Source organism: Cryptomeria japonica, chromosome 3, assembly GCF_030272615.1.
Source record: "Cryptomeria japonica chromosome 3, Sugi_1.0, whole genome shotgun sequence".
Lineage (NCBI taxonomy): Eukaryota > Viridiplantae > Streptophyta > Pinopsida > Cupressales > Cupressaceae > Cryptomeria > Cryptomeria japonica.
This window is the reverse complement of record NC_081407.1, coordinates 856,650,487-856,663,205: the sequence shown is the minus strand read 5'-3', so window position 1 is coordinate 856,663,205 and position 12,719 is coordinate 856,650,487. Positions and strand designations below refer to the sequence as shown.

At 33.5% G+C, this 12,719-nt stretch overlaps 1 pseudogene; it reads left to right on the top strand.

Moving 5' to 3' along the window:
- The first annotated feature begins 4,740 nt into the window (after nt 1–4,740).
- LOC131066649 (transcription termination factor MTEF18, mitochondrial-like) overlaps nt 4,741–12,719 on the top strand; it is a 33,610-nt pseudogene continuing 25,631 nt past the window's right edge.

The window sequence follows — 12,719 nt, the reverse complement described above, 5'->3', positions numbered from 1 at the left end:
GACCAACATTGTTTTCAGCCCTCATCATTGTTATCTATAATGGTAAGAACTTATTTACTACATGATGTCATTAAGGGAGTTGCAATCAAGGGAGAGCCTTTTTAAAACTATCATCTAGAGCATTTTCATGGTTTGGGTTAGAATATTTATAATATTAATTAAATGATGATGGACATTTCCAATGGATTGAAGATAAATTCATCCCCTACAACAAAATCTTGTTTGCTATTATGATGACAAACAAATAAATTGGTTGAAATTCCCCTCTTGTGAAGTGGGAGAGATATGAAAAAGGTATGTTGTGTGGTGACTTAGGTAGACTATGCAATTTCCCCTCCATCTTGTTGCTACAAACTTATTATAATTTGAATTACTTAGAAGATGGGAGGGGTGAGATGTTTTTTCCTTCCTTCCAGATATGTGTTATACCTTTTGTATTACAGAATAGTCGAATAAGTTAATAGGTGGTATTTTTTCCTTTGTGGGATGGATGACAAAATATTAAAATGGAGCAATGCTGCATATAGTTTGTTATGGAATACATGTGTTATGTATTTTGTCATGGCATTTTGATTTCAATATAGTAAATATTATTCTATTGGTCAGTTGAAAAAGGTAACAAATATACCAAATATGGTGCAACATTGTTTTGAATTTCTTATGGTTTAAGCCATCATTCTTATCTTCAAGAGCATTTTTTTTGTAGAATTAAGTAGAATGCTCTTTATTTTAGACAAATCTAGTGAGCCCATAAGTTGGCATATGAACTTATAATAGTTTTTTTTTTTCATCCATTGATTTCTTACATAGATATGCTAGCAAAAAACTAGATTAGAAAACACATTGAATATATACTTTTAAGAATTGATGATTTTTTTTTTTAAATTTCAAATCTTTATATCAGGTAAAGTATTCAAAATTTAAAGCTTTAACTTGATATTGAAGAAAGATAAAGCATAAAAAGGCAATACTTCTCTCAAAGATCCAAGTTTTTTTTGGACCTTTGAGTTTTCAACTTTCATTGATAAAGATAAATAATTTTTTATTTAAATTGGATAAAAATTGTTAAAAAAAAGAGTTGATGGAATGTTCAAACATATTTAGATGAAATTGTGTAGGAGTTTTTGTATCAATATTTCATATCACATTTTTGTGATCTATATCATGTTTTTGGAATAAAATTGTACATAAATTTTGTTATCAACATTAAACATGATATGAATCCATATTATGTTAAATGTTGATATAAAATATTTTGATATGGATCCATATATCGTGTTAAATGTTGATATAAAACATTTTGATATGGATCCATATATCATGTTAAATGTTGATAAAGCATTTCTTAAAAATTGAAACAATATTTAATATATGCATTTTTTCAATAAAAAAATATTTATACAAAAACTTTCTAAATGTTTATTAAAAAATTTGTACATAGTTTTATTCAATAAACATGATTAGAATTATAAAGTTTGATCTTAAAAATTGATACATAAAATCCTATAGATTTTTATTCCCATAACACTTAAATATATTATGATAGATAATGAGAACATAATGTCTTTGATAATTAAGAGATAATGTATTAATTTTGTAAAGGACTTAAAATTATGTAAGCGACAATGAAGGCCTACTTAAGCAACAAGTAATAAGATATTAAGAAGGTACACAACTTAGATCATATATCAACATATATCATTAAGACATTAAATAAATTGAATTTGTTTTTTCATTAATGTTGTAAACCAAAGTGTCTTTCAATGTAAATCAAACTCTCTTATTACCACCTATTTTATGGGTAAGTGTACCAAGATGGGGGACCAAAAGGGGGTCTTAAGTTGCTACTTCTTTTTTTTTGTTTCTAAAACCAACAAAGTATAAACTTTGATGAGAAACTAAAGATAGACACACTCAAAATTTGAAGATGCAACGAGAATAAGAGTTGAAGTGCTTTGAATCTGCTTTCTTAAATACTAATTTGTTTTGAAAATAATGGAGTTTAAGGGTTCCAAAAAGGGGTACCACATTTATTGGTCCTGGTTTTATCAGAAAAACATAACATAACACCAAATGTTGTATCCCTAAAATATTAACTTTTTTTTCTAGAATTTTGAAAATCACTCACTAGCTAACACCATGTAGTTTATGCCAAATTTTTTGAATGATTTTTTATATGAATATATGAGTTTTTACAAATTTTTGAAGTGGACACATCTTGAAAAATAGAAATTTGAGTGTGCGGGTCCCTAATTTTTTTGAAAACTAAATGAAAATCATTTTTTAAAAAAATGTGTAGAATGGAGTCTAGTTTCTAACATTGTAATTTGTTTCAAAATCCGATGAATGATTAAAAAACTATGCCCAATATAGTAGATGCTGGTTTTTGACCAAAAAAAAAGACTATAACAAAAAAAATAGAGTTGAAAACCTTAACATAATCAAAATTTGAAAATAATTATATGGTTAGATAGCTAAGAGAGAGCTTAAGATGATTTCAATCTTTTTTTATTAGCATTGAAACATGTGCAAACCTGATGGAGAGTACAAATGAAAATATGAAAAAAATTTATATGTTTTAAAAAAAAAAGTCTTGGGCTTGAAATGGTCGTCCAATCCTTTGGGTTGGATGCCCAAGTAAGATCCAAGCCTTTGGTGCTTCTCAAAGAAAGCCATTTGGTGTGTGCCAAATATGGCATGCACCAAATTTAAAAAATACAAATTTTACATTTGACATGCACCAAATATGGTGCACACCAAAAGCTTTACATTGAAAATATTTCTTTGTATTTCTCTCTTTCTCCCCCAAACTATGGATTGAATTCTCTCTCCCTCTCTTATTTATTTTGTCCATTCTCTCTATTGTTGCATATCCCTCCAAACCTCTCTCTTCCCATATCTAGCTCTCTATCTCCCTCCCTCTTTACCTCACTACCTCTCCCTCAACTAATTGTTCATATTCTCTCTCTCCCTTATATCTCTTCCGCTAGGTCTCTCCCCCCCCTTCTCTCTCATGAATTCTCCATCCCCATGTCCATAGTTCTCTCCCTCCCTTTATTCCTCTCCCTCCCTATCTCCCCATCCCTCCTTACCCCTTTCTCTCTCTCTCTCTCTCCCTCTCTCCCTCTTTGACCAATATCCACTATATCCATTAAGTCTCTTTGACCAATCTCTACTCTATCCATTAAGTTGGTGCAATATTTTATACACACAACCTAGTTGAAGTGTTTAATGGGTTAACCTTATGTCCTAAGTGAAGGCTCATTTAATTATCTTCCAGGGACGTTTCTTCAAAGCTGGCATTGGCACTATATGTGTAGCATAAGATTCCTAAGCTTCATATCAGCGCATGAAAAGAGCACATGCAATCATTGAAAACATAAACAATGCTTGAACAAGAAACTAACTAATATAGTAGTTGTTGTGGGTGACTCTAAGAGTGGCACAGTAGTGGTTACGAGTACAGCTATTAATATAGCTAACTAGAAGTTGGTTGCAACTAGACTCTTAACTACAACGATATTAATGAACATGAAATAACAAAGAAAAATTTATAACTTAGTTATTGCATTCAAGAAACTGAACAACATAAAAGAAAAGGGAGGCTCATATTACCTCAAGTAGTCCTTGCTTGAGGAATGTAGTCTCTGTGAGGAACTACAATATACTTAAAAACTTTTAAAACAATAATCATCTATCATTGTTAACTCATGCTTAAAACCAAACAATGATTATGCTTAAGTTCTCATGAAGAACACAATCTATATTGTCTGCATCATATATTCAATTGAAATTGCAAAAGTACATTGCTTATAACACAATCTATATCCCTGGTTCTGGAGGTTGCCCTTCGGCATGCGTTGTCCTTGGTCCTACGCTAGGTGATGTGTCATCATGCCTTGCAATTGATGGTGGTGTTGTTGCTGCATATTCTTGGATTTTGGATGCAAATCGTGTTGTTAGTGGGGTTGCTAAGAGTTTATATGCGGATTGATTGGGTAAGGAGACTCAGTCGTTCCCTATTTGTCACTCCATTTCTATTAACTTGGATGATGAAATGATTAATGAAATAGATCAAGTGGCCTTTGATCTATCTTCTCATGGGGTTATCTGTCGATTTAAAGGCTTTTGGCCTAGTCTTCCAAGGCTTCGTGATTGGGTCTCTAAGCATTGGGAGCCCCTTATTTTAGACTCGGTGCAGATTTTCCCTTTGGCCAAGGGTTTCTTTGTTGCTAAGTTTGAAAAAGCAGCTGACAGATTATTCTGTGTGGTCATTTTTTTATTCGGGAGAATCGTTACCCTTTGATGATTAAACCTTGGCATGAGGACTTCGTTCCTTTGTCTGAATCCTTTTGTAAGATACCAATCTGGGTTAGACTTCCTAACCTCCCTCTTCACTTTTGGGTGGATCCACTTCTTGAGGTTGTGGGGGATGCTTTGGGAGATTTTTTGATGGTAGATGTCAAGTCTTTTGATATCCTTCATTCTACCTATGCTCGTATCTTTGTGGACATTGATTCTTCTAAGGGGTTTCCTGAGGAGATTAAACTATCGACTCCCAAGGGTTTCTGGATCCAACCTGTGGATTATGAAGGCATTCCCTTTAGATGTAGAAGGTTCTTCAAGACAGGTTATGTAGCAGCTAAATGTGATTTACACAAAGTTAAAGCAAAGAAGCCCTCATCTTGGTGGACTGGGGTTTTCTCCCATCATTACATGGTGTTAAAGGGCTCTTCTTAGATGGGTACAGGGCCTGATATTTCTTCTAAAAATATGGTTGAAGATGATCCTCCTACCACTAATGTGAATGGTGAGATGGTTCATTTGGAGCCAATCGATGGTTTAGAGTTGTCAAATGTTGTTGGATCTGCCCCTGTTGCTAGTTTTGATAGGCTTGAGGGTGTTGTTCATGTGTCTAGGGAGGTTCCTGGAGTGGTCCATGTGATTGTTGTTGTTTCCAAGGGTGTTTCTGACCCAATTCCTGCTATGCCTATTGGAGCTTCATTGATTGTTGGCTATCCCTCAGCTGCTAATTTTCCTGCATTGAATTCATTGGAGTGGCAAGATGAGGCTACTAAAGTTGAAGATGGCTGGATACCGGTTAAAGGTAAACGGTCTAAGAGGTCCTCGCCTTCTATTGACATGACCCTTCGATCCTACATGAAGGGTCCCAAAGGGAAATCCTAAGTGCGGGGGTTGTCTTAACCCTTGTGGGAAGTTGTGATTTGTTTGTTTTGGGTTCCCTATAGCTTCTCAGGAAACTTGTCTCTTTGGGGTTTCTACCCTTTCTTTATCTGGTAGGCCTGCTGGTTTTCTATGTCTATTCTTTTTAGCAACTTCATTTTGCTTTTTTTGGAAGCTATAGAGTCAGTTGTGCTTTTTTTTTGGCTATGGTTTTTATTGTGTATATCTTTGCACATCCTACTTTGTTGGGTTCTAGATCCTGGTAAAATCTAGTGGGTTTTGGGTACCTTCAAAACCTATTGTATGGGGTTTCTAGTACTCTTAAAACCTATTTTCCCCTATTCAAAAACAATAAGGAAAAAAAAGATCTCGAGTGCAATAACACTTTCACTATTTAAGGCATTCAAAGAAACTATATCTTTAACATCTTACAACTAGCTCTAAATAGATGTTGCTTCTCCCTAACACTGCAGTGACTTATTTCAAAAGGAGAAACAAAAACAAAGGATTAACACTACATGAGTTTTCTTCAGAACAAACTCTTTTATTAAGTAGTAACACATAATTGAGAATGTGGTTGTTGCATTAACTTTGAGAGTAACAATGCACAACTCCATGGTGCTTTATCTTCTAGACTCTTCTTCAATTGTGACTCCTCTTCGACCATGGTTCTTCTTTCCATATTCACTGCTTCCTTGCATTGACAAAGGTCCACCTTTGTAATGTCCCCCTTTTGAAATATAATTTAATAATAGGTAATGATAATAATATTAAAATACAAAAGAATAAAAATAAAATTTAAATAAAAATATAAAACAATATAGTTAAATATAATTAAAAATTTATTAAGTTAATGAACGGTCAAAAGACATGGAAGGAAAAGTTGTACTCCCTCAAACATAATTTATAAAAGGGAGAAGAGAACCTCATTTGAGAAGGGGGAGAATTTGGAAATGAGAAATGCAGAATTGATTTAATTAAGAAGTGTAGATCTGATTTTGGAAGGTTGTGTCCCTTTCAAAGGGCATAAATAATGAAGAGTTACACTCTTTCAAAGGGTGCAAATGGTGAAAGGGTGTGTCTCTTTCCAAAGGGAATATATGATGAAGAGGTGTGACCTCTTTCTCACATTGAGAGATATAAAAAGGAATCAAAAGCATCTAGTGACATCACCGTAGATCAGATTAGAACTGTTATTAATTTATAGGTAGTAGCATCTTTGTTCTTGGTGGTATGCATGGGGATGTGCTGAATATGTATGCTTAATATATGAAGCATGATAATGTTGTTATGTAGAATTTAGTAGTAATATCAATATAGACTACAATATGTAGGGGAGATTACAAAGAGGTGTGATTAATAATTGTAATTTGTATAAAGAAAGATTAATATTAAGGACTTGGGATGTGTCTCTTACCAGGGGAGTTATCTTTCCAAAGACATCATATAAGAGGGAGAATTTCAATGCAACACTCCATAGCATATCATATTGGGTGACTTGCCAAGTATGTGGAAGGTAATACAAAATTGAACTGCCAACATAGAAGAGAGGTGGGTGCATATGCAATGGCAAATTATATACATCATTTCCAATGTTATTCCAAGGACACTTTCAGGATGGAGGAGTATACTGGGGCAATTCAGTCATTTATAGCCTCTGAAGATTAAGTAGAGAGTGAGAACTATCACTTTGAAGAATCTATTATTCTAAACTATTAGCTCTGTTGAGCAGTAATGCAATAATGATTTATAACATTAAGACATTTATCTGAAAATATACAAATCAGTGAAAATTATCGAGATAAGTTCTATCCTCTAAACTATTCTTAAAATTATATATTAAATATTATAATGAGATGTATTCAGTTATGATAAAATTGTGTTTATTAATTACAATTCTCACTTTATTAAAAAAAAATTGATGTCTTAGGGCTAAATTAAGGCAAATCCCAAATGGGGACATTACAACCTTCTTTGGTTGTGGATGACACAAAGATACATTGACCACAACCAACTCATGCTTTCTGCTACATGTTAGTTCCAACAATAGAAGTAACCTTCATAGATCATCATTCATAATATATAACAATATTTCATTCATTAAAACACATTGCATATCCATATCAATGTAGCGCGCACACGTGCACGCGCGCACATACACACAACAAGTGATAATAATCAAAGTAGCAAGTAGTAGCAAATAAATAAATAAACACATGTCATTAACATGACTCATCACACCCCCTAACGTTACCCTTTTCTTGTCCTCAAGAAAACCATTCCTTAAGAGTAAGACCTAAAACATCTAGTCTATAATCTATAGTCTGGGTTGCTTCGAAGGTTTATTTTGAGTAGAAGCCTCTAACCTTTAGTATTTTTTCTCTACGCTCCCATTCTTTCTTTGCATTAATATTCTGATTTCCTGTCTAGTACAACTTTGAGTAAAGGAGTGGAGGATGGAACTTTATTGACAACCATGTGATCCCTCTATCTTCTGTAGCTCTTATGTATATTTTAGTTCTGAATTCTAGGGCAATGAAGTTATACAGAGAATGGGGTTCTTTCCATTTAATTTCTTGGGGTAATTTCATCCATCTATGTTGAATATGCCCCAAGATCTTCTTTCTTACTATCCCATACATAAATGTCATGAACCTCTAATAATGTTGTCTTTTGAGTTCATAAAGCTTTGCTATCACTTCCTGTTTATTAACCATTCTGAACCATTCCGTTGCTATTTCATTTGGCTCCTCACACTCAGCTCTTATCTTTAATGGATGTGTATTTTCCCTTTCTTTATATTGTTGATAGAGTACCCCTCACTCTTTCTCATTCCTAAGATAGGATATGAGTTCTTTGAGTTGTAGGTCTCCCACATAGTATAAAGGATTCCATGTGGCATTGTAGGGAATAGTTAGATTGTATAGGTAGAACTCACACATTTGGTCTTGTGTGTCTGAATCAACTTTGGAATATGCAATTAAAAATGACCGTGGTGATACAAGAGAAATTGGCAAATTATTTAATAATTGACTAATTTGGAAACAAAGAAATTTCTCTTGCAAGTATAGTGCATATACCTAGACAGGAAGGCAACAACTTCTCATTTGATTGGCTAAATCAGCCATTTGTACCAAATTAACAGTCAATTTCTTGACTTCTACAACTTTCTCTTCCAATTGTGCCTCATGCCAATATTTGAGCAACTATTTTTCCTTTCCCATTGCAATCTATGCCATTCAAATTTCAACTGCTATTTCAATCACTCATATTTCATAGAAAAAAAACAAGGTATTTATTATGTTAACCTTTTATATTTGTGATAAGACAAATTATTATTAATATGAAATACTTCGATGCATATACATTGCTATCCCAATTGATATACACACACGAATACTATTTTTTCACTATGATAACAATACTTGTTTAAGTGAATATTTTATTTTATAAATGACACATATGGTAGATAGCTAAAAAATTATTTATTTCACTTGTTAATAAATGTATTTATATCTTTTTTATATAATATTTATAAATTCTTTTGTGTTAAGTATTGATCCATTTTAACCAACATTTGATAATTTTTTTATTTATATGTTAATTATTTATTACAGTATATAATAATAGAATAGATATGTGACAAATAGTCCCTCCCCCTATTGATTGCTATAATATCTGTCATACCAAATGATTAATAATGCTAAAACTTCGTATGATCAATTCAGGCTTTAGCAAGCTTATTGTCATTTCTTTCTTTATCCCATAAAAATGGAAGAAAACTTCGTACGACTGCTTAGCTAAGGACTCCCAAAACACAAACCCTGATAAAACCCATATGAAATTCTCACTCCAATCTCTCTGAGCATGCATGTGATGTGAAGAGACATAAAGACAATCACAGAGCTATGTCCTCTATTTAGCACCGCAATACTTCAAGTTCAATTTTCATGGATTAATCTCATGACTGTTCCACTTACTGGTTGTTTTTGATACCACTATTGTTTTCTAATTCCTGTGGAAGATCAAACTTATAGTTACAATTTATCCTAAAATTTTGTCAATGCCCACAAATGGGTTCTTGTTAAAAAACTCTTTCAATACCTCTAATTCTGGCTCTGATCATTGTGATATACTCTGCAGTGTCTGTTTCAGCAAGAAACCCTAATGTATGACTTACCCATGTTTCAACGGGCACTGCTACATCCTAAATTTTTTTTTTCTAAACAGAATTGGGTTAACTGGGGTTTCCATTATTTAAACTTAAAACTGCTGCCTTCAACTTTTGCTCAAACTGCTAAACTCTCTGGGAAATCAGGGGTAGAGCCCCAGGTTGAAATCCTAGAGAATGTGAAGCACCAAGTTCAGCAAGTGCTTCAAGATTATCTTTACTACACAAGGGAATTTAACTTTTCTGATGCCAGAGATATTAGCATCAATGCCCCACGTTTTATACACAAGCTGTTGTCTAGTGTACTTCAAAAGAAGAACTTAACCCGAGCCCTTAAGAAACATCTGCTTTATAATCCAATTAATGAGTTTGAGCCCTTCTTTGAAAGCATTGGTATAAAGCCTTGTGATATCCATAGCTTTTTGCCTCAACATCAACTATTTATGAAGGAAAACCAAGCCTTGCTTGTAGTTGTGTCAACTTTGAGCAACATTGGATTTCCAAGATAGGAGCTTGGGAAACTCTACAAAGGGCACCCAGATGTATTCAGTTGTTCTTCAAAAGAATTGCAAAATAAACTGCAATTCTATGAGAATCTTGGAGTCAGTAAGGCTTCTCTCATGAGAATCATAATCAGTTGCCCATCAATTCTTAATGATAATTTGTATAGAAACTTCATGGTAGTTATGATTGGTTTGAATTGTTTCCAACTGGAGAAAAGAAGGAATTCTTGTTTGATGGAAACAAATTTGTGCAACAAAGGTATTGTTTTGGAAAATTTGATGCTTTTAGTGGGTATCAGTTGCTCTTGGGACGAGATAAGTAAGTTATTTCATACCAAGAGTGACCTCCTTAACAACGGTTCAGAAGAATCTCTATACTCTATAATAGAATTTTTGTCAAGCTTAGGAATACAGAAGGAAAATATTTTCAGATTTGTCCTTGCTTGTCCCGAAATTCTGAATCTTGAACTAGTCAGACCTATGGAGATTGGTGCTGCAAGTGTTGGGCTATACCAAGAGACGGGAAAAAATTAATTTTTATAGGGGCAAATTGATTAAGCTTCTTGAATGCACAATTGGAATAGTTTTTGAAAAGCAAAAATTTTCTGCATTCATTAAAAAACATCGTAAGAATCCATTGTGGAAAGATGATCTAGAAAATATTTAGTTTATCTTATCGGATAGAGTCAATGTAATTAATAAAGCTAGTGCAAAAAATCAAGAAAATATTCAGTTTATGTTATTGGATGGAGTAGATGTAGTTAATAAAGCCAATTTAGAAAATTTTCAAAACATAATAATGGAAGGAGGAGATTTAGCTAATAGAAAGAAAGATCTAGTTGTTGACAGATTTCAACAAAAGCATTCTGCATCTGTTCAAGAACTACAAATTTGTGAAAATTTAGAGAGCCTTATTCCAATGCATAAGCTGAACATTTTCTTGAAAGTAGGATTAGCCAAAAACTTTGAAAAGATGACTAAAGTTGCCAGAAGGATTGAGTGTACATCCAATAAGCTGCAGGAGCGACTCAATTATTTGTTGGGACTTGGACTGCCCTTTTGTGCTCTTTGTAGGATATTTTGGGTGCAGCCTAATATATTCAACCAACATTTGTACTCACTTCAAAAGAAAGTTGATTTTCTTTGCAGTTCTGTAAGCAACCCAATCCAGGTCCTTTATTTATTTTCAAAGTACTTGACTCAAAGTCTTGAGCATAGAATCATACCTGTAGACGTATAAAAATGACCATATTCCTAAATGAATATTTTATGTTAAATCCAATTTAATTAAATTACCCGCATTCCTCTATTTAATTAAGTAAATTACTCAATTAAATTCACTATACCATTTAATGAATAAATCATTTTATTCAATTAAATTCCCCCTATCCACTTTTAATTAAATTCAAATTTAATTAAATAATTATCCTAAATTGAATAAATCTAATTTATTTAATTTCCCCAAATTGCAACCAAATTGAATTAAATCATTTAATTCAATTAAATCCTATTATCCCTCCATCCACTTGTAAAATCTTACATCTCTCACTTCCATCCTAAATCCTATTCCTAATTCCTTCTAGACTCTTCTAATCGCTTCTAATTAGCCTAACCCATCTTCTAAACTTTGTCACATCCCTAAGCAAGGTGAGGTCACTTCTCAAATCCTCAAAGTCTTTGATAACCATTAAAGGCTTCAAGCCTTCAACCACTTAATTCCTCAAAGTCTTTGATAACCATTAAAGGCTTCAAGCCTTCAACCACTTAATTCCCCAAAGTCTTCATAACCATTAATGGTTAACTCAAACCCTCCCACATGGTTAAAGAATTTCTTTTAACTCAACCTTCATCCAACCTAAGGGTCTCATCAAGCATTTAATGCTTTGACCATGATTATTTCTTAATCATTTGCACAAGGGTTTATCCTGGGATTAACTCTTAATCCAATGGGTAATCTTAATTTAGGCTTGACCCTTAACCTCTAGATAACCATAAGGTCTTCTTAGGCATTTAATGCCTCCAACCCATTCTCTCAACCCAACCCTATGTTGACACTTGTCACCATTTCATTGGTGCAAGTTGCAAACATGGATTCCCAACTTTCAAGCTTGGCCCTTGATTAAACCTTTCAATCCTGACCATCCATTGCCTTGTTTTTGCTATAAATAGAGCTCTCATTCCTCCATTTTAAACATCCTTCAAATTTTTAGTATCATACTTATGCTCAAATACATTCAAGCTTTCATATATCATTTTTATGCTCATCATTTTAGCCTCTCTTAAATCAGGAATTAGTCTAAATATGCATGTTTAGAATATTTTCTTTATCATTTAGCTCAATCATAGACTAAATATATCATGTTAGGATAGTGCTCATACTAACCTTGTCATCTTATCATCTAGTTTATTGCATTTCTAAGATCATGCATAGCTTAGGGTGCATTTCATTCTAAAATCTATCAAAGCATCCCTCGTTCTTACATTTGCCATCCCTAAACCATTTTGCTCAGTGATCTGAGAGCAAAAACATTGGTTTGAGGGACATTGTGAGATAGAGAACCATGGGACCCACCTTGGGAAGCTGAGTAATACTTCGTTACTCCATAGCTTGCACCGAGAAGTCCTCTGTGTGTGTGTGGACAGGTATTTTGAACATTTTCAAATATTGAGTTCCATCGACCCGCTTTTCCCGCATACATTTCTGGCGCCCACCGTGGGGCTCGACCCCATATATCAAATCGGTTTTTAAATTTAACCACTTTTGCAGGCACGTGGGAAAAATGAATTAGCGCATTAAGATCACTTTTTAGCGCATCCAGTTAACAGCCTAGCACATTCAGTTCATTGTTTAGCGCGTGGAG